We start from the raw sequence: 22,939 nt of genomic DNA, 5'->3' as shown, positions 1-22,939 counted from the left end.
CATAGTAACATGTTGTAGTGGGTTGAATAGTGGCACCCCATAGGTATGTCCATATCCTAAACCACAAGATCTGTGACTGTGACCTTGAGTTGGTTTTGGGTAACGTTGGGGTCCAGATCAATGGTTAAGAAAGAATTCTTATTAAAGCATGGGGACAGGACCTGTGGCAGAAAGAGATGCATTGCAAGTGGGAGGGGTGACTGATTATATACTTGGGAGTTGGGGGAGGTAAGGAAAAGGGAGGTTTCCAAAAGGACCTTCTATCTCAATATTTGTTGGTGGGCTGCCAGTCATAAAGAAATTTAATTTTGTTTAAATTCCCTTTTGCCTCTGTTTCCCACATCACTCATGGAGGGGAAGGTGATGTTAAGGTTCTAGGAAATTGAGTTATAGGTCTCTTAAAGTTAGGTTATTGATAAGAATGATTTTTCTTGATTATCACTAAGACATTTGTAAACTGATGGAAATTCATGTCCTGTAGAACTGTGATCTTTATCAGTTAACCATTTGTTTTTCCTTTCCTTTAGTTTCAGTGCAGCCAGAAGTGCCTGAGGAATGTCAACATATCCCACCAGGGAGTTGGGGGTGGGACCATGTCAGCTCGTGCTTTGTCCTCAGCTTTGTCCTTTTGCTCTATCATCAACCTTACTTGGTAAAAGGGTCTTTGCAGATGAAATTAAGTTAAGGATCTCTAGGTGAGTTCATCCTGGATTACCTGTGTGTAACCTAAATCCAATTTCAAACGTCTTTATAAGAGAAGATGAAAAGACATACAAGAGAAGGCCATGTGAAGACAGAGGTAGATTGAAGTTATGCAGCAACAAGCTAAGGACCCCTAAGTTTAGTTATTCTTTTTAATCTCTTGGGAGCATCTTGATTTTTTTTTTCCCTGTCTTTTCATATGTCTTAAAATTTTTGTTGTTGTTGAAAGTCAGACATTTTGTTTAGGACAGTAGTGTGCAGAAAAGCCTTAACCTAGCAGAACTGAGAATTTTTATCCTTAGAAGGTTTGCTTGCACAGTTAGTGCTTGGCTTGCATCTAGAATTTAGTTTTCCAGAGCAAAGTCCTGCTATCCTGATAAGAGTGGCTCACTATGCCTATTTGTGCAAATCACACAGTTTATATTAAACACCTGCTTTCCTTCTGAAATTCTGGTATGCACACTTGGTAGAAGCTGCCTATGTGACCAGCCCACAATAAAAACTCTAAGTACTGAGTCTCTAATGAGCTTCTTCCCTAGTTGGCAACATTTCACATGTTTTGTCACAACTTGTTGCAGGGGAAATTAATATCTTGTGTGACTTTACTTGGAAAGGATCCTGGGAACTATGCATCTGGTTTTTCCCGGACTTTACTCCATGCATCTTTCCTCTTTGCTAATTTTGCTTTGTATTGTTTCACTGTGAGTTCTCCTAGTGAATCATTCAACTTTGGAGGGAGTATTGATCTTGGGGTCCCACAAGACAGTAGTAACTGAGGAAAATAATTTTCATCCCTGAATGGGCACACTTTTCCTTTGGCAAAGCCTTTAGTGTGGAGTTTTCAGTTAATTTGATGAAGAGTTTTAACAACTAGCTAGATAAATTCATACAATTTGATTTGTACTTTGTATACATTTCAAAGAAATTTAGTTATCTAAATAGATAACTAACAACCAAGATATTTGTGGGGTCCCCCAATCCAATGGGGGCCACCAAATTTGGGGTAATCTGGTGGAAGCCAGATGCACAGGCAGTGAAAGAATTCACCCAAGGCAGAACAAGGGAGATAGAAGTTTATTGACAGCAAAGCAGACTGCTGTGAGGCAGGGCTGGGGGTCTGTAGTTAAGGGGAGAAGATGAGAAGGTAATGGAAAGTATGAAATTTTCTTTTTTGGTACCTGTATCCACCCATTGGTCAGCTAGTGCTTATGATTCTTTTCAGATGGGTCTCCTGAAGGGCCTGTTTGTATTCAGCCAGGGAGTTACTGTGGGCCCTTCTATCTTACTCAGGTTTCCATTGTTCAAGTTGATTGCCTAAAAGCGGCCTCTACAATATTTTTAACTCTAATAGTCAAGCGGAATAGTGGTCAGCTAGGGACTGGGATCAGAAATATCGCATGCACAGACCATTTCTTCTTGAGATACCAACAATGTACTCTTCGTTAGTATTGAGATACACTGAACTGACCGTACACATTCTATGCACTTTTCTTCAGGTATTTTACAATAAAAAATTTACAATAAAAATATGTTTTGCACCTATTTTACAATAAAAAAATCTTCAAAAATTATTTTTAAAGGCTGAATTTGAAAGGACTGGAAAAAATTACTCCTCTTCCAGAAAGTTTAGACATACTGTCCATCTAAAGGATGAGCTCAGAGAAAAGGAAGCAAATTTTAAAAGCTGGCAGGTATTAACTTCAGGGGGAAAAAAAAAGGCCAAGAAATAAACAACATTTGCAAAACACTAATGTAAGCTTGAATATTAATTTAAACTAAACTCTTTAATGGTAATTGGAAGATAAGAATAAGGAAAGGATTTGTTTGAAGATGTAAAGGATACTACACCTCGATTAAAGGAGCTCCCAAGGCTTCGCAGAGAAGGGACCCTCCTGGGATCGGGCCCCTTCATCCCACCCCCAGGTCGCTGCTTGTGGGATAAGAGATATCCGCCAGGCCGGGCCAAGGCTCAGACGGGGAGATGGTAAGGACTTGCAGGTCGCTTGGCACTGACTAACAGGACCTTTCTGTCACGCCTTATCTGTCAGACGCCCAGACCGCGAACTCAAGCCGGGAAGAATGAACCCTTCCTTTGAGGTAGTTCTAGGACTCTGAACTACATTTCCCAGGGGCCATCGCGTCCAAGGCTACTTCCGGTAAAGGCCGCATTGGTTTATTGTCCAGGTTCCCAGACTTGGACACACATTTGTGGAGGAGCGGCGTGGAGACCTCGGTGGAGTTTTGCGTTCTAAACGCGTCCTGGAACTCATGGAAGCCCTCTGCCCCAGGTGTGAGCAGTTATGAGGGCGAAGGTCGTTGCCGAGGCCAAGGCCTGTGAATTGAGATTGTCGTCTCTGGGTTCTGAAAGGCTGTCCAGGCACTGACTACATTTTCCAATGTCCACCATAGCCAAGGCAGCTTCCTGTCCGCGCACCAACGCTTTCAGGACCGTAGGAAGCATTGCGCACGAGTGCCCGCGGAACATTCTTGTAGCGACCGCAGGGTCAGGTAAGAGAGTCTAAGACTCAGAAGCGAAATGACCCCTGAGGGACCAAGGCCACTGGGGAGGACAGTGAGCAGTGAGAGATTAATGTTTCTGAATCTCAGGCTTTGCCAGCAAGAGGGTGTGGGAAAGAAGGTTGTAGGGAGCTGTGTATGTGTATGTCCGCTCCCGCGCGATCAGGAGGAGATCTGTGTGTGCTAGTGTGAAATTGTAACGGGAGCGGGATGTGGGGGTAATCGCTTAGGAGCTGTAGGGTTGGGGTCGTGTACGTGTGTGTGTTTGCATGCGCCCGATGGTAAGGGGAGCTGTAGGTGATTGTCATGACTATTCAGGTGTGACTGTGCTTGTATATGATTGTGACTGCACCACTGTATGCCTGACCGTGTATGTAAATGTGGTAGCAGCAGCAGCTGCGGAGCCAGAAACAAAGAATATTGCGTTTAGTAACAATTACACTTATTCGTAAATGTGTGGAGAGCAGTTTCTGTGGTGGCCATTAGTTGGGTTGAGTCGGGTAATAAAGAATGTGGGGAGAGGAATAGGGGACAGTGTAGAAAACACATCCTAAGAATTTCTCTGTAAATATGAGCAGAGAAATAGAACACCAGCTAGTGGGGCTGGGGAATGATAATGTTGCAGTATATTGGTGATAATGAGTCACAAGAGAGGGAAAAGTAGAAATACAGGTAAGAATGAGTAAGCAAGGCTTATCTGTGTGGATGTAGTGCAACTGCTAGGTTAAAAGAGGGTAGTAGTGTTGCAGAGAGTGAGCGGTGAGCTCAGGTTTTCAAAAAACAAGGAGCAATATCCTGTATTTGGTAGATGTCAGCAGCAGTGAGGTATATTATGAATAATCTCAGGGCATGAAATTCCAAACTAGAGATTTTTAGGAGAAAAGTCTGAAAGTAAGAAGAACAAGGATGATACCCTCCCCCCCAGACCCAATGGCAAGAAGCTGCGGGGGTGGGGGGGGTAGGAGAGGGAGATGTTGAAAAGGCTGCAGAGTCCTTTGGGGAGAGCCAGGTTTCCCTTAGACCCAAAGGTGAAGGGAATATTCAAAGAAATACAAGTTGGAGATGGAAGAGGGATTTGTTATTAATTAATTATGAATTCCGGACGGCATACTAAAAAGTGTCAAGATTGGGGAAGGGCTGAAAAGGGGGTACATCCAACTGATTGGGTGGGAGTACAGTGTCTGAAAAGAGAGATTATTAGGGAATCTAAGGCTTATGATGGACATAAACATGGACACAGGGAATATTGATGCTTATTCTGGGTTGGGTTCAAGACTGTTGGAGAGGAAGTGATAGAATAGAAAGAGGTGGATTTTTGAGTATCCATCAGGAAGAGAGGAGCCAAGGACAGAAGCTTTAAAGGTCGTTGGGGTAGGCAAAGTCATCTCTCTGCAAAGATGGGTCCTAATCCCTGGAACCTGTGAATATTTTGCTTTACATGAAGGGCAAAAGGGACTTTGCAAACAAGATTAAGTTAAGGACCTTGAAATGGAGAAATTATCCTAGATTATCCAATTAGGCCCAATGGATTCATAAAGTCAGTAAACCTTTCCCAAGGGTTTAGAGTCAGAGGGAGCTAGAATCAAAGAAGAATGATCAGCGATAACAAAATTGTTGGCTGAAGGAAGGGAGCCAATGTTGGTGGCCTCTAGACTCTGGAACATAAGGAAATAAGTAATTCTCCCTTAAAGCATACAGAAAGGAACACAGCCCTGCTGACACCTTGATCTTAGCCCAGTGAAAAACATCTCAGACTTTTACCTAACTGCCTAAGCATAAGGTAATAAATTTGTATTGTTTTAAGCCATTGTGTTTATGCTAATTTGTTGCTTAGTGATAGAACTAATATAGTGGTATAGTGTCTTAGCCTTAGTGCTATGGAAGGTGTCTTGAGTACTGTGACATGAAGGGAACTCAGTCCTTCCTGATAAAGTTGAGGAATTCAGGTAAGGCACATAGGCCCCCTCTTTGCTTGCAATTTCCAGTTTTACTGCATTATGATATATATTTTTTTTATTTGATAGAGATCACAAGTAGGCAGAGAGGCAGGCAGAGAGAGAGAGGGGGAAACAGACTCCCCGCTGAGCAGAGAGCCCGATGCAGGGCTCCCTCTCAGGACCCTGGGATCATGACCTGGGCCAGAGGCATAGGCTCTAACCCACTGAGCCACCCAGGCGCCCCGCATTATGGTATTTTTAATGTTGGAATTTAATGAATTTTTCTTTGTGATCTAATATATGGCCAGTCAGTAGTATTTGTTTTCCACTTAATTTGTCTTTGCTTGACAAAAATGCATTAAAATACTCTGTGAGTGAAGTTTTATCTTACATAACCTATAGCTTCTGCTTTATTAAAGTTGCTGCTGTTAGTTGATATATATTCATCTTAATCATCATCATTATAATTATTTTTAGAGAGAAGGGGAGGGAGAGGTAAGAGGCAGAAAGCGAACCTTAAGCAGGCTCGATGCCCAGCATAGAGCCTGATGCAGGACTCGATCTCACAACCCTGAGATCATGACCTGAGCCCAGATCAAGAGTTGGATGCTTAACCAACTAACCCACCCAGGAGTCCCTAGATAGTCATCATTATTTTTATTGTGAATCGTAGGCTTTGGTATTTTAGCATGCTCAAGATCATAGCCCCTGCTTTTTTTTTTTTTTAAATAAACAAATTGCTTTTCTTTTTTTAATTTCTTTTTTTAAATTTTTAAGTAAGCTCCACACCCAGTATTGAGCCCAGTGGGGGTCTTGAACTCACAACCCTAAGGAGAAGACCTGAGCTGAGATCCAGAGTCAGACACTTAACCAACTCTACCACCCTGGCGCTATTGCTTTTTTTGTTGTCGTTAGTTTGCATTTGCTCTTTATATTTTCCCCATATTTGTAAAATTAGCTTTTTATCAAAGTTTATCAGATATATAGCCAAGTGATGATACAATCAAAAATTTTCTGAAATTTTCTCTATTCTCTCTTTTAAGGTGGAAATATGTCGTGTAGTAGTTTAGAAAGCACTCTTGTGAATAATACTCCCTAAGCTGTTGCAGCATAGAACTTCTTATATCCATTATACTTGAAGGACAGCTTGGCTGCATATAAAATCTTCGATTCTGTCATTTATTTTCCTATAGGTATACTTGAGAAACTGCCTCACTATTTGGGGCTCTGAATTTAGCAGTGGAGAAGTGTTAACAACTAAATTTCCTTTTTCTCATAGGTAACTTGATATTTTTATCTTGATTTCCCATGGGTTTTAGACTAAAATTTTTGGCACTCAGTTCTGAATCTTTTTTCCCTGCAGTATACTATCATTATGTAAATTCATGCTTTATCTCAGGAAATTATTTTTAATGTTAAAAATGTAGTTTTTTAATATTCCCTTCCTTGATTTGGGTCTGCTTATTTGTAGGTTGGATTATCTCTGACTTTCATGGGGTCTGCTTATTTGTAAGTTGGATTATCTCTGACTTTCATGGTTTTCTTCCAATAATTGTCATCTCTTTCTTTTTTTTATTTTGTTCTGCTCACTAGTTTCTGTATTCTTTTTTTATGAAGAAAAAAAAAAACTGTATTTAGACTTAGCCAGCTGGACTCAGTTTAGATGATCCCAATTTTGTTGGCAACATCCAAGGCATCATAGTCAGGGGCCAGTCGAACATATGCCTTCTTTTCTCCATCAGGCCTGATCAAGGTGTTGACCTTGGCCACATCAATGTCATAGAGTTTCTTCATAGTCTGTTTGATCTGGTGCTTGTTGGCCTTGACATCCACAATGAACACAAGCATGTTGTTGTCTTCTATTTTCTTCATGGCTGACTCAGTAGTCAGGGGAAACTTGATGATGGCATAGTGATCAAGCTTGTTTCTCCTGGGGTGCTCTTTCGAGGGTATTTGGGCTGCCTTCCGAGACGCAGAGTCTTGGGTCGTGGGAACATAGGTGATGTGTGGATCTTCTTTTTATGTGTGACTGTGGACGCCTTTCAGCACCACTTTCTTGGCCTTCAAAGCCTTTGCTTTGGCTTCGGCTTTGGGAGGGGCAGGGGCTTCCTTCTTAACTTTTTTCAGCGCCATCTTCGTAAAAGGGTAGTTTCTGTATTCTTTGTCTATGCACTTTCTGTGGTATTTGTCATACCTTGTGCTTATTTGTTTTTCGTTTCTAAAGTGATTCTGCCTATGTCCTCTTTAACTTTTGTATTTAACGAACTCTCACTTAAAGTCTCTCCCTCACTTCTTCCCCATTTCTGAAATCATTATAACACTTGTGCATGTAGTCTTGCCTCAGAGCTGTGATTATATCATAAATTATTTTTTTACTCATACTGGAATATTGGATAATAATTTTAATCTTCTCCGATGTCTTTTAGGCAGTTTTCTTCATACATAGGGGTATTTTGGCACTCTTTTCAAACATATCTAACAGTATCTTGGGACACAATGGTTCTAATTTTGTTATTTTTTTGGAAGGTGATAGATTATCTCAGAATAGCTATCACTGGTGCTTTCCTTGTGAAAAGGTAGTTTTTAGTTTCTTCTGCTCAAGAGTTCCCTCCTCTGTAACTACAATAAAAAACAATTTCTTTAAAATAGAGTTCCTCGGGGCGCCTGGGTGGCTCAGTGGGTTAAGCCGCTGCCTTCAGCTCAGGTCATGATCCCAGGGTCCTGGGATCGAGCCCCACATCGGGCTCTCTGCTCAGCAGGGAGCCTGCTTCCTCCTCTCTCTCTCTGCCTGCCTCTCTGCCTACTTGTGATCTCTGTCAAATAAATAAATAAAATCTTTAAAAAAATAAAATAAAATAGAGTTCCTCAGGGCACCTGGGTGGCTCAGTTGTTAAGCATCTGGCTTTGGCTCAGGTCATGATCCCAGGGTCTTGGGATTAAGCCCTGCATTGGGGTCCCTGCTCAGCAGGAAGCCTGCTTCTCCATCTCCCACTCCCCTTGCTTGTGTTCCCTCTTTTGCTGAGTCTCTCTCTGTCAAATAAATAAAATCTTTTAAAAAATTAAAAAATAATAAAATACAGTTTCTCTACAGAGAAAGGGGAACCCTCTTGCCCTGTTTGTGAGAATGCAAACTGGTGCAGCCATTGTGGAAAATAATATGGAGGTTCCCCAAAAAGTTTAAAACAGAACTATCCTGTGACCCAGCAATTGCAATACTAGGTATTTACCCAAAGAATACCGAAATACAGATTCAAACAGCATTATCAATAATAGCCAAACTATGGAGAGATGCCAAATGTCCATCACCCAATGAATGGATAAAGAAGATGTGATGTGTTTATATATACAAAGGAATATTATTCAGCCACCATAAAGCATGAAATCTTCCATTTGCAATAACATGGGTGGAGCTAGAGTGTATTACGTTAAGTGAAATAAGTCAGAGAAAGACAAATACTCCTATGATTTCACTTATAGGTAGAATTTAAGAAAGAAAACAGATGAATATATGGGAAGGGGAAATGAAAAAAAGGAGAGAGTAAAATAAGGTATAAAAAACTTAATGATAAAGAACAAACTAAGGGTTGACAGAGGGAGGTGGGGGAGGGATGGGCTAGATGGGTGATGGGTATTAAGGAAGGCACTTGTTATGATGAGCACTGGGTATTGTATATAAGTGATGAATCACCGACTTCTATTCCAGAAGCCAATATTGCATTGTATGTTAACTTCCTAAAATTTAAATGAAAAATAAATAAATAAAATATGGTTCCTTTGAACAGCCAGGTTTTCTTTGTTGTTCAGAACATAACCTGGTTCAGAAGGACTCCTACTATCACTTCTGAGTTCCCTAGTGTCTTCTCTGCTGCAGTTAAAGAATATAGCCAGGGGTGCCTAGCTGCACAGTGGAAGAGCATGTGACTCTTGATCTTGAGGTTGTGAGAGTTTGAGTCCCATGTTGAGTATTGAGTTCACTTTTTATTTTTTATTTTTTTATTTTTTAGTTCACTTTTTAAAAAAAAATTTTTTAAAGAATACAGCTAGGTTCCTAATTTGCTTGATGAGGCCGGTATTAACCAGATACCAAAACCAGACAAAGCATGTCTCATAAGAATTTGAGTGCAATAAATCTCAACAAAATATTAGTAAGCCAAATCCAGCAACATATAAAATGAATTATACAGCATGACCAAGTAGAATATATCCCAGGAGTGTAAGGTTGTCTGAACATCCAAAAATCAATTAATAGGATATATCATATCAATAGAATAAAAAACAAATATCACATGGTTATTTTAATAGATACAGAAAAAGCATCTGACAAAAGCCAATGCCTTCGTTTATGCTAAATGAAAGACACTAGTCACAGGAAGTTCACATATTGTATGATTCCATTCATATGGAAGTCCAGAATAGGGAAATCTATAGAGACAGAAAGTGAATTAGTGGTTACTTAGGACTGAGGAAAAAAGGGAGGGAGAATGAGTCACTTGGGTTTTGGTTTGGGCCAGGATTTCTGTAGACTCACTTTGACCTTTTTTCAGGGAGAAAATGGCATTCTTAGTCCCTTTGAAAGCTCTTGAAGAAAACTTGACCTCTCATGATTCCTTCCTTCTAGCTCTGCTTTCTCAGGACTCTACTTCACCAGGAGAGGAGTCTAGAAGACTGATTGATTCTTGGAATTTTAAGTCATCATGGCCCATGTGAGTTGGAATTGCCTTTCGCCAAAATTATAATCATTTATATCACATTGGATGAATACTTTTATTTTTTATCCTTAAGCTGCTTACTTGAGTTACTATTCATTGTAGTAAGTGATATTCGTGAAACAGTCCACTGCCTTCCTTAGGTGTCCCTCTTCTCTCCAGCATGGCATTCAGCACCTCCTGTGTCCCAATACTTTGGCAGAGCACTGAATGAGGAGAAATGTTTTCCCTTAGAAGAAATAGTAGAGACTATCTTTTCAAACCTGTGGGTTAACAAGGTGGAACTGATACACTACAAAGGGATACACTACATGAAAGCTTTTATTTATTCTGTAGGATGGGTTGTTTCAATTAGTAGAGGTAAGAGTTGGTGTTGGTTGGTATTCATTTTATTCATTGGCAGTTTATCATGCTTTTAAATAGAGGATTGATGAAAGGTTAAGTTCAGAGAGATCTGGGATCTTGCCAGGAAATCAATGAGAGATTAATATTATTACTATTTTTTATTTATTTATTTGACAGAGAGAGATCACAAGCAGGCAGAGGCAGGCAGAGAGTGGAGGGGGAAGCAGGCCCCCCGCCGAGCAGAGAGCCCAGTGCAGGGCTTGATCCAGGACCCTGAGATCACGACCCAAGCCAAATGCAGAGGCTTAACCCACTGAGCCACCCAGGTGCCCCTAGAGAGATTAATATTATTAACAAGACATGTGCTGATTGTCAGCTACTTATCCTAGAACCCAGTGATTTTATACAGTCCCACAGAAAATGGTATTCAGTTAAGAAGTGTGTCTTCTAAGAATCCTTTCAACTTCAGCTAACAGAAAATTCAACTAAAAGTAGCCTAAGGGGGGAAGCGTTTATCACATAATAAATCTAGAGTTAGTCATGTAAGCCTGGCATGGCATCCCAGCGGTATCAACAAAGAATTCCTAATTCTGGACTGCCATCCTGTTGTCTGGTGCTTGTCACTGGAAAGTCATAAGGATGTTGTGACTGAACAACTGGAGACTGTAAGAGCATATAGGCACTCAGCTTCAGTCACACTAATTTCCATGTCATTTCCCCCATATGACAGGCAGCCAACTTCAGTTTTTGCTCAGTGAGTATACTTCCTACACTGCCCTTTTCATTTCTTCCCCCTTGTATCTAAAAGATTTTAAAATTTCACCATGATGCTTGTGTTGTTTGTTTCAGCAGGTGATGATGTTCAGGGATGTGGCCGTAGACTTCTCTCAGGAGGAGTGGGAGTGTCTGGACTTGGAACAGAGACATTTGTACAGAGATGTGATGTTGGAGAACTACAGTAACATGATCTCACTGGGTAAGATTCAGAACCTGACCCCAGAAATTTCTGATTTCTACATTGTGAATTTTTGAATTATCTTTCAAGGATCTAAGGGAATTTCTGATTTCCTTCTGGGAAAATGGTTTATGCTTTGTAAATTTGGCAATAGTCATCAATGGGAACCTCCATCTTCTCCATCCTTTAGAAATACTTCATGCCTTTTTCTTGCTGTTCCTATAATTATCTGTCTTCCCTCGTAACTGAGGGACTAGATGCAAATTTTGAAATCTTTACCTCATGGTTATTTCCTATTTCTTATCTCCAATCAGGACTTTGCATTTATCAGCCGGATGTGTTCTCTTTACTGGAGGAGGGGAAAGAGCCCTGGATGGTTTCTCAGGATGAGACAGGAGGACCTTGCCCAGGTGAGTGAGGGCTGAGCTATCACAGGGAAATCATCACTGTAGATAAGAGCCCAGATGTTTAGTGAGGCAGAAGCATCTCTGAAATATTGGCCTCGAGTCTCCTCAAGGGATTAAAAACCTGTGGATAACAATCTGAGACCTAGACAAAAGTAACCTCTTCACCATGCATGTCCAAATGGCCCTTCTCTTCACCTCCAAATACCACTCCAATTCAGTGCTCTTCAGTTTCTTTCCCTCATGTTATAAAAAGGTAAGTGTCATTCTTTTTTTCCAGTAGTCAGTTTATCAGTGCTTTGACACAGTCTTTCTCTCTTTTTTTCATTTAGATATTTGTAAATTTCTGCATTTAGATATTTATAAATTTCTCCCTAAAAAAAAATTGACCCTGTTTTTATTTTACCTACTATATCTTAAATTTTTCTTATTTTGCCTAAATTCTCCCTTCCTTCTGCATTTCCTGCACTCACCAATTTGTTCTTTTAACCAACATTTATTGATTTTCCAATTTCATTTTGGGATCAGAAGGGCTAACAAAGAGTATATAATCTATTAAGAAACTTGTATTCTCTTCTGTGACTGGAACATGCCCATAAATTTTGGCAAAATAGGCTCTACATTAAGAGAGGGCCTGATAGCCTGCTTAGTTGAAAATCAGGATAATAGGTGAAAATGGCTTCTGGCTACAGTGAATAGCAAGCGGCAAAAGAGAGTTGAAGGCTAATGGAGGACAACAAAGAGAGTACAATGTCATAAAAGACAAGTCCTGGCTGTCAAGAGGAAACAAGGCACATATTTGGCAAATTGAGGCTAATTGATGAATTTTCTATTATGGGCAGGACTCATATTGAAATAACATACTCTTGGAGCTTTTCTTTTTCCCCCACAGTATTTGTTAATTGTTTATTTAGGAGGGGTTTTTATTATTTGAAATATCAAGGAAAGAAAAATTTTATTTCCTTATTGGAATCATGTTTTTAAATTCCAGAGGTTATATTTGTGTTTTAAAATCGTTCTTTTTCTGAACTACCAATACCTGAAACAACTTGAATGAATCTCCAGGATATTGTGCTGAATGAAAAATGCCAAAGGTCACATGCTAAATGAATCCATTTATAGAACATTTTGGAAATCACTAAATTATAGAGATTGAAAATATATTATATATATATATATATATATATATATATATATATATAATATATTTTCAATCTCTATAATTTAGTGATTTCCAAAATGTTCTATAAATGGATTCATTTAGCATGTGACCTTTGGCATTTTTCATTCAGCACAATATCCTGGAGATTCATTCAAGTTGTTTCAGGTATTGGTAGTTCAGAAAAAGAACGATTTTAAAACACAAATATAACCTCTGGAATTTAAAAACATGATTCCAATAAGGAAATAAAATTTTTCTTTCCTTGATATTTCAAATAATAAAAACCCCTCCTAAATAAACAATTAACAAATACTGTGGGGGAAAAAGAAAAGCTCCAAGAGTATGTTATTTCAATATGAGTCCTGCCCATAATAGAAAATTCATCAATTAGCCTCAATTTGCCAAATATGTGCCTTGTTTCCTCTTGACAGCCAGGACTTGTCTTTTATGACATTGTACTCTCTTTGTTGTCCTCCATTAGCCTTCAACTCTCTTTTGCCGCTTGCTATTCACTGTAGCCAGAAGCCATTTTCACCTATTATCCTGATTTTCAACTAAGCAGGCTATCAGGCCCTCTCTTAATGTAGAGCCTATTTTGCCAAAATTTATGGGCATGTTCCAGTCACAGAAGAGAATACAAGTTTCTTAATAGATTATATACTCTTTGTTAGCCCTTCTGATCCCAAAATGAAATTGGAAAATCAATAAATGTTGGTTAAAAGAACAAATTGGTGAGTGCAGGAAATGCAGAAGGAAGGGAGAATTTAGGCAAAATAAGAAAAATTTAAGATATAGTAGGTAAAATAAAAACAGGGTCAATTTTTTTTTAGGGAGAAATTTATAAATATCTAAATGCAGAAATTTACAAATATCTAAATGAAAAAAAGAGAGAAAGACTGTGTCAAAGCACTGATAAACTGACTACTGGAAAAAAAGAATGACACTTACCTTTTTATAACATGAGGGAAAGAAACTGAAGAGCACTGAATTGGAGTGGTATTTGGAGGTGAAGAGAAGGGCCATTTGGACATGCATGGTGAAGAGGTTACTTTTGTCTAGGTCTCAGATTGTTATCCACAGGTTTTTAATCCCTTGAGGAGACTCGAGGCCAATATTTCAGAGATGCTTCTGCCTCACTAAACATCTGGGCTCTTATCTACAGTGATGATTTCCCTGTGATAGCTCAGCCCTCACTCACCTGGGCAAGGTCCTCCTGTCTCATCCTGAGAAACCATCCAGGGCTCTTTCCCCTCCTCCAGTAAAGAGAACACATCCGGCTGATAAATGCAAAGTCCTGATTGGAGATAAGAAATAGGAAATAACCATGAGGTAAAGATTTCAAAATTTGCATCTAGTCCCTCAGTTACGAGGGAAGACAGATAATTATAGGAACAGCAAGAAAAAGGCATGAAGTATTTCTAAAGGATGGAGAAGATGGAGGTTCCCATTGATGACTATTGCCAAATTTACAAAGCATAAACCATTTTCCCAGAAGGAAATCAGAAATTCCCTTAGATCCTTGAAAGATAATTCAAAAATTCACAATGTAGAAATCAGAAATTTCTGGGGTCAGGTTCTGAATCTTACCCAGTGAGATCATGTTACTGTAGTTCTCCAACATCACATCTCTGTACAAATGTCTCTGTTCCAAGTCCAGACACTCCCACTCCTCCTGAGAGAAGTCTACGGCCACATCCCTGAACATCATCACCTGCTGAAACAAACAACACAAGCATCATGGTGAAATTTTAAAATCTTTTAGATACAAGGGGGAAGAAATGAAAAGGGCAGTGTAGGAAGTATACTCACTGAGCAAAAACTGAAGTTGGCTGCCTGTCATATGGGGGAAATGACATGGAAATTAGTGTGACTGAAGCTGAGTGCCTATATGCTCTTACAGTCTCCAGTTGTTCAGTCACAACATCCTTATGACTTTCCAGTGACAAGCACCAGACAACAGGATGGCAGTCCAGAATTAGGAATTCTTTGTTGATACCGCTGGGATGCCATGCCAGGCTTACATGACTAACTCTAGATTTATTATGTGATAAACGCTTCCCCCCTTAGGCTACTTTTAGTTGAATTTTCTGTTAGCTGAAGTTGAAAGGATTCTTAGAAGACACACTTCTTAACTGAATACCATTTTCTGTGGGACTGTATAAAATCACTGGGTTCTAGGATAAGTAGCTGACAATCAGCACATGTCTTGTTAATAATATTAATCTCTCTAGGGGCACCTGGGTGGCTCAGTGGGTTAAGCCTCTGCATTTGGCTTGGGTCGTGATCTCAGGGTCCTGGATCAAGCCCTGCACTGGGCTCTCTGCTCGGCGGGGGGCCTGCTTCCCCCTCCACTCTCTGCCTGCCTCTGCCTGCTTGTGATCTCTCTCTGTCAAATAAATAAATAAAAAATAGTAATAATATTAATCTCTCATTGATTTCCTGGCAAGATCCCAGATCTCTCTGAACTTAACCTTTCATCAATCCTCTATTTAAAAGCATGATAAACTGCCAATGAATAAAATGAATACCAACCAACACCAACTCTTACCTCTACTAATTGAAACAACCCATCCTACAGAATAAATAAAAGCTTTCATGTAGTGTATCCCTTTGTAGTGTATCAGTTCCACCTTGTTAACCCACAGGTTTGAAAAGATAGTCTCTACTATTTCTTCTAAGGGAAAACATTTCTCCTCATTCAGTGCTCTGCCAAAGTATTGGGACACAGGAGGTGCTGAATGCCATGCTGGAGAGAAGAGGGACACCTAAGGAAGGCAGTGGACTGTTTCACGAATATCACTTACTACAATGAATAGTAACTCAAGTAAGCAGCTTAAGGATAAAAAATAAAAGTATTCATCCAATGTGATATAAATGATTATAATTTTGGCGAAAGGCAATTCCAACTCACATGGGCCATGATGACTTAAAATTCCAAGAATCAATCAGTCTTCTAGACTCCTCTCCTGGTGAAGTAGAGTCCTGAGAAAGCAGAGCTAGAAGGAAGGAATCATGAGAGGTCAAGTTTTCTTCAAGAGCTTTCAAAGGGACTAAGAATGCCATTTTCTCCCTGAAAAAAGGTCAAAGTGAGTCTACAGAAATCCTGGCCCAAACCAAAACCCAAGTGACTCATTCTCCCTCCCTTTTTTCCTCAGTCCTAAGTAACCACTAATTCACTTTCTGTCTCTATAGATTTCCCTATTCTGGACTTCCATATGAATGGAATCATACAATATGTGAACTTCCTGTGACTAGTGTCTTTCATTTAGCATAAACGAAGGCATTGGCTTTTGTCAGATGCTTTTTCTGTATCTATTAAAATAACCATGTGATATTTGTTTTTTATTCTATTGATATGATATATCCTATTAATTGATTTTTGGATGTTCAGACAACCTTACACTCCTGGGATATATTCTACTTGGTCATGCTGTATAATTCATTTTATATGTTGCTGGATTTGGCTTACTAATATTTTGTTGAGATTTATTGCACTCAAATTCTTATGAGACATGCTTTGTCTGGTTTTGGTATCTGGTTAATACCGGCCTCATCAAGCAAATTAGGAACCTAGCTGTATTCTTTAAAAAATTTTTTTTTAAAAAGTGAACTAAAAAATAAAAAAATAAAAAATAAAAAGTGAACTCAATACTCAACATGGGACTCAAACTCTCACAACCTCAAGATCAAGAGTCACATGCTCTTCCACTGTGCAGCTAGGCACCCCTGGCTATATTCTTTAACTGCAGCAGAGAAGACACTAGGGAACTCAGAAGTGATAGTAGGAGTCCTTCTGAACCAGGTTATGTTCTGAACAACAAAGAAAACCTGGCTGTTCAAAGGAACCATATTTTATTTATTTATTTTTCATTTAAATTTTAGGAAGTTAACATACAATGCAATATTGGCTTCTGGAATAGAAGTCGGTGATTCATCACTTATATACAATACCCAGTGCTCATCATAACAAGTGCCTTCCTTAATACCCATCACCCATCTAGCCCATCCCTCCCCCACCTCCCTCTGTCAACCCTTAGTTTGTTCTTTATCATTAAGTTTTTTATACCTTATTTTACTCTCTCCTTTTTTTCATTTCCCCTTCCCATATATTCATCTGTTTTCTTTCTTAAATTCTACCTATAAGTGAAATCATAGGAGTATTTGTCTTTCTCTGACTTATTTCACTTAACGTAATACACTCTAGCTCCACCCATGTTATTGCAAATGGAAGATTTCATGCTTTATGGTGGCTGAATAATATTCCTTTGTATATATAAACACATCACATCTTCTTTATCCATTCATTGGGTGATGGACATTTGGCATCTCTCCATAGTTTGGCTATTATTGATAATGCTGTTTGAATCTGTATTTCGGTATTCTTTGGGTAAATACCTAGTATTGCAATTGCTGGGTCACAGGATAGTTCTGTTTTAAACTTTTTGGGGAACCTCCATATTATTTTCCACAATGGCTGCACCAGTTTGCATTCTCACAAACAGGGCAAGAGGGTTCCCCTTTCTCTGTAGAGAAACTGTATTTTATTATTTTTTAATTTTTTAAAAGATTTTATTTATTTGACAGAGAGAGACTCAGCAAAAGAGGGAACACAAGCAAGGGGAGTGGGAGATGGAGAAGCAGGCTTCCTGCTGAGCAGGGACCCCAATGCAGGGCTTAATCCCAAGACCCTGGGATCATGACCTGAGCCAAAGCCAGATGCTTAACAACTGAGCCACCCAGGTGCCCTGAGGAACTCTATTTTATTTTATTTTTTTAAAGATTTTATTTATTTATTTGACAGAGATCACAAGTAGGCAGAGAGGCAGGCAGAGAGAGAGAGGAGGAAGCAGGCTCCCTGCTGAGCAGAGAGCCCGATGTGGGGCTCGATCCCAGGACCCTGGGATCATGACCTGAGCTGAAGGCAGCGGCTTAACCCACTGAGCCACCCAGGCGCCCCGAGGAACTCTATTTTAAAGAAATTGTTTTTTATTGTAGTTACAGAGGAGGGAACTCTTGAGCAGAAGAAACTAAAAACTACCTTTTCACAAGGAAAGCACCAGTGATAGCTATTCTGAGATAATCTATCACCTTCCAAAAAAATAACAAAATTAGAACCATTGTGTCCCAAGATACTGTTAGATATGTTTGAAAAGAGTGCCAAAATACCCCTATGTATGAAGAAAACTGCCTAAAAGACATCGGAGAAGATTAAAATTATTATCCAATATTCCAGTATGAGTAAAAAAATAATTTATGATATAATCACAGCTCTGAGGCAAGACTACATGCACAAGTGTTATAATGATTTCAGAAATGGGGAAGAAGTGAGGGAGAGACTTTAAGTGAGAGTTCGTTAAATACAAAAGTTAAAGAGGACATAGGCAGAATCACTTTAGAAACGAAAAACAAATAAGCACAAGGTATGACAAATACCACAGAAAGTGCATAGACAAAGAATACAGAAACTACCCTTTTACGAAGATGGCGCTGAAAAAAGTTAAGAAGGAAGCCCCTGCCCCTCCCAAAGCCGAAGCCAAAGCAAAGGCTTTGAAGGCCAAGAAAGTGGTGCTGAAAGGCGTCCACAGTCACACATAAAAAGAAGATCCACACATCACCTATGTTCCCACGACCCAAGACTCTGCGTCTCGGAAGGCAGCCCAAATACCCTCGAAAGAGCACCCCAGGAGAAACAAGCTTGATCACTATGCCATCATCAAGTTTCCCCTGACTACTGAGTCAGCCATGAAGAAAATAGAAGACAACAACATGCTTGTGTTCATTGTGGATGTCAAGGCCAACAAGCACCAGATCAAACAGACTATGAAGAAACTCTATGACATTGATGTGGCCAAGGTCAACACCTTGATCAGGCCTGATGGAGAAAAGAAGGCATATGTTCGACTGGCCCCTGACTATGATGCCTTGGATGTTGCCAACAAAATTGGGATCATCTAAACTGAGTCCAGCTGGCTAAGTCTAAATACAGTTTTTTTTTTTCTTCATAAAAAAAGAATACAGAAACTAGTGAGCAGAACAAAATAAAAAAAAGAAAGAGATGACAATTATTGGAAGAAAACCATGAAAGTCAGAGATAATCCAACTTACAAATAAGCAGACCCCATGAAAGTCAGAGATAATCCAACCTACAAATAAGCAGACCCAAATCAAGGAAGGGAATATTAAAAAACTACATTTTTAACATTAAAAATAATTTCCTGAGATAAAGCATGAATTTACATAATGATAGTATACTGCAGGGAAAAAAGATTCAGAACTGAGTGCCAAAAATTTTAGTCTAAAACCCATGGGAAATCAAGATAAAAATATCAAGTTACCTATGAGAAAAAGGAAATTTAGTTGTTAACACTTCTCCACTGCTAAATTCAGAGCCCCAAATAGTGAGGCAGTTTCTCAAGTATACCTATAGGAAAATAAATGACAGAATCGAAGATTTTATATGCAGCCAAGCTGTCCTTCAAGTATAATGGATATAAGAAGTTCTATGCTGCAACAGCTTAGGGAGTATTATTCACAAGAGTGCTTTCTAAACTACTACACGACATATTTCCACCTTAAAAGAGAGAATAGAGAAAATTTCAGAAAATTTTTGATTGTATCATCACTTGGCTATATATCTGATAAACTTTGATAAAAAGCTAATTTTACAAATATGGGGAAAATATAAAGAGCAAATGCAAACTAACGACAACAAAAAAAGCAATAGCGCCAGGGTGGTAGAGTTGGTTAAGTGTCTGACTCTGGATCTCAGCTCAGGTCTTCTCCTTAGGGTTGTGAGTTCAAGACCCCCACTGGGCTCAATACTGGGTGTGGAGCTTACTTAAAAATTTAAAAAAAGAAATTAAAAAAAGAAAAGCAATTTGTTTATTTAAAAAAAAAAAAAAGCAGGGGCTATGATCTTGAGCATGCTAAAATACCAAAGCCTACGATTCACAATAAAAATAATGATGACTATCTAGGGACTCCTGGGTGGGTTAGTTGGTTAAGCATCCAACTCTTGATCTGGGCTCAGGTCATGATCTCAGGGTTGTGAGATCGAGTCCTGCATCAGGCTCTATGCTGGGCATCGAGCCTGCTTAAGGTTCGCTTTCTGCCTCTTACCTCTCCCTCCCCTTCTCTCTAAAAATAATTATAATGATGATGATTAAGATGAATATATATCAACTAACAGCAGCAACTTTAATAAAGCAGAAGCTATAGGTTATGTAAGATAAAACTTCACTCACAGAGTATTTTAATGCATTTTTGTCAAGCAAAGACAAATTAAGTGGAAAACAAATACTACTGACTGGCCATATATTAGATCACAAAGAAAAATTCATTAAATTCCAACATTAAAAATACCATAATGCGGGGCGCCTGGGTGGCTCAGTGGGTTAGAGCCTATGCCTCTGGCCCAGGTCATGATCCCAGGGTCCTGAGAGGGAGCCCTGCATCGGGCTCTCTGCTCAGCGGGGAGTCTGTTTCCCCCTCTCTCTCTCTGCCTGCCTCTCTGCCTACTTGTGATCTCTATCAAATAAAAAAAATATATATCATAATGCAGTAAAACTGGAAATTGCAAGCAAAGAGGGGGCCTATGTGCCTTACCTGAATTCCTCAACTTTATCAGGAAGGACTGAGTTCCCTTCATGTCACAGTACTCAAGACACCTTCCATAGCACTAAGGCTAAGACACTATACCACTATATTAGTTCTATCACTAAGCAACAAATTAGCATAAACACAATGGCTTAAAACAATACAAATTTATTACCTTATGCTTAGGCAGTTAGGTAAAAGTCTGAGATGTTTTTCACTGGGCTAAGATCAAGGTGTCAGCAGGGCTGTGTTCCTTTCTGTATGCTTTAAGGGAGAATTACTTATTTCCTTATGTTCCAGAGTCTAGAGGCCACCAACATTGGCTCCCTTCCTTCAGCCAACAATTTTGTTATCGCTGATCATTCTTCTTTGATTCTAGCTCCCTCTGACTCTAAACCCTTGGGAAAGGTTTACTGACTTTATGAATCCATTGGGCCTAATTGGATAATCTAGGATAATTTCTCCATTTCAAGGTCCTTAACTTAATCTTGTTTGCAAAGTCCCTTTTGCCCTTCATGTAAAGCAAAATATTCACAGGTTCCAGGGATTAGGACCCATCTTTGCAGAGAGATGACTTTGCCTACCCCAACGACCTTTAAAGCTTCTGTCCTTGGCTCCTCTCTTCCTGATGGATACTCAAAAATCCACCTCTTTCTATTCTATCACTTCCTCTCCAACAGTCTTGAACCCAACCCAGAATAAGCATCAATATTCCCTGTGTCCATGTTTATGTCCATCATAAGCCTTAGATTCCCTAATAATCTCTCTTTTCAGACACTGTACTCCCACCCAATCAGTTGGATGTACCCCCTTTTCAGCCCTTCCCCAATCTTGACACTTTTTAGTATGCCGTCCGGAATTCATAATTAATTAATAACAAATCCCTCTTCCATCTCCAACTTGTATTTCTTTGAATATTCCCTTCACCTTTGGGTCTAAGGGAAACCTGGCTCTCCCCAAAGGACTCTGCAGCCTTTTCAACATCTCCCTCTCCTACCCCCCCCACCCCCGCAGCTTCTTGCCATTGGGTCTGGGGGGGAGGGTATCATCCTTGTTCTTCTTACTTTCAGACTTTTCTCCTAAAAATCTCTAGTTTGGAATTTCATGCCCTGAGATTATTCATAATATACCTCACTGCTGCTGACATCTACCAAATACAGGATATTGCTCCTTGTTTTTTGAAAACCTGAGCTCACCGCTCACTCTCTGCAACACTACTACCCTCTTTTAACCTAGCAGTTGCACTACATCCACACAGATAAGCCTTGCTTACTCATTCTTACCTGTATTTCTACTTTTCCCTCTCTTGTGACTCATTATCACCAATATACTGCAACATTATCATTCCCCAGCCCCACTAGCTGGTGTTCTATTTCTCTGCTCATATTTACAGAGAAATTCTTAGGATGTGTTTTCTACACTGTCCCCTATTCCTCTCCCCACATTCTTTATTACCCGACTCAACCCAACTAATGGCCACCACAGAAACTGCTCTCCACACATTTACGAATAAGTGTAATTGTTACTAAACGCAATATTCTTTGTTTCTGGCTCCGCAGCTGCTGCTGCTACCACATTTACATACACGGTCAGGCATACAGTGGTGCAGTCACAATCATATACAAGCACAGTCACACCTGAATAGTCATGACAATCACCTACAGCTCCCCTTACCATCGGGCGCATGCAAACACACACACGTACACGACCCCAACCCTACAGCTCCTAAGCGATTACCCCCACATCCCGCTCCCGTTACAATTTCACACTAGCACACACAGATCTCCTCCTGATCGCGCGGGAGCGGACATACACATACACAGCTCCCTACAACCTTCTTTCCCACACCCTCTTGCTGGCAAAGCCTGAGATTCAGAAACATTAATCTCTCACTGCTCACTGTCCTCCCCAGTGGCCTTGGTCCCTCAGGGGTCATTTCGCTTCTGAGTCTTAGACTCTCTTACCTGACCCTGCGGTCGCTACAAGAATGTTCCGCGGGCACTCGTGCGCAATGCTTCCTACGGTCCTGAAAGCGTTGGTGCGCGGACAGGAAGCTGCCTTGGCTATGGTGGACATTGGAAAATGTAGTCAGTGCCTGGACAGCCTTTCAGAACCCAGAGACGACAATCTCAATTCACAGGCCTTGGCCTCGGCAACGACCTTCGCCCTCATAACTGCTCACACCTGGGGCAGAGGGCTTCCATGAGTTCCAGGACGCGTTTAGAACGCAAAACTCCACCGAGGTCTCCACGCCGCTCCTCCACAAATGTGTGTCCAAGTCTGGGAACCTGGACAATAAACCAATGCGGCCTTTACCGGAAGTAGCCTTGGACGCGATGGCCCCTGGGAAATGTAGTTCAGAGTCCTAGAACTACCTCAAAGGAAGGGTTCATTCTTCCCGGCTTGAGTTCGCGGTCTGGGCGTCTGACAGATAAGGCGTGACAGAAAGGTCCTGTTAGTCAGTGCCAAGCGACCTGCAAGTCCTTACCATCTCCCCGTCTGAGCCTTGGCCCGGCCTGGCGGATATCTCTTATCCCACAAGCAGCGACCTGGGGGTGGGATGAAGGGGCCCGATCCCAGGAGGGTCCCTTCTCTGCGAAGCCTTGGGAGCTCCT

At 40.2% G+C, this 22,939-nt stretch overlaps 2 long non-coding RNA genes across 4 annotated transcripts; one reads left to right on the top strand and one right to left on the bottom strand.

The window, feature by feature from the left end:
- Positions 1 to 2,899: 2,899 nt before the first annotated feature.
- LOC111140219 lies at positions 2,900 to 11,572 on the top strand. Of its 2 annotated transcripts, none has more exons than XR_002640132.1 (4): positions 2,900 to 3,210; positions 9,775 to 9,859; positions 11,060 to 11,183; positions 11,477 to 11,572. It is a non-coding gene; the product is annotated as an uncharacterized LOC111140219 (long non-coding RNA). The 2 variants fall into 2 exon arrangements; XR_002640133.1 differs by having other exon boundaries at positions 2,986 to 3,210; positions 11,057 to 11,183; positions 11,477 to 11,564.
- A 2,354-nt stretch (positions 11,573 to 13,926) lies between these two features.
- On the bottom strand, positions 13,927 to 22,599 carry LOC111140218. 2 transcript variants are annotated; one of them, XR_002640130.1, is made up of 4 exons: positions 22,289 to 22,599; positions 15,640 to 15,724; positions 14,316 to 14,439; positions 13,927 to 14,022 (listed from the first exon to the last, which is right to left on the bottom strand). It is a non-coding gene; the product is annotated as an uncharacterized LOC111140218 (long non-coding RNA). The 2 variants fall into 2 exon arrangements; XR_002640131.1 differs by having other exon boundaries at positions 13,935 to 14,022; positions 14,316 to 14,442; positions 22,289 to 22,513.
- Positions 22,600 to 22,939: the final 340 nt, after the last annotated feature.

The sequence above is a fragment of the Enhydra lutris genome, unplaced genomic scaffold (genome assembly GCF_002288905.1).
Source record: "Enhydra lutris kenyoni isolate GAN:26980312 unplaced genomic scaffold, ASM228890v2 scaffoldscaffold263, whole genome shotgun sequence".
Taxonomy (NCBI): Eukaryota; Metazoa; Chordata; class Mammalia; order Carnivora; family Mustelidae; genus Enhydra; species Enhydra lutris.
This window is presented reverse-complemented; position numbering and strand designations above follow the sequence as displayed.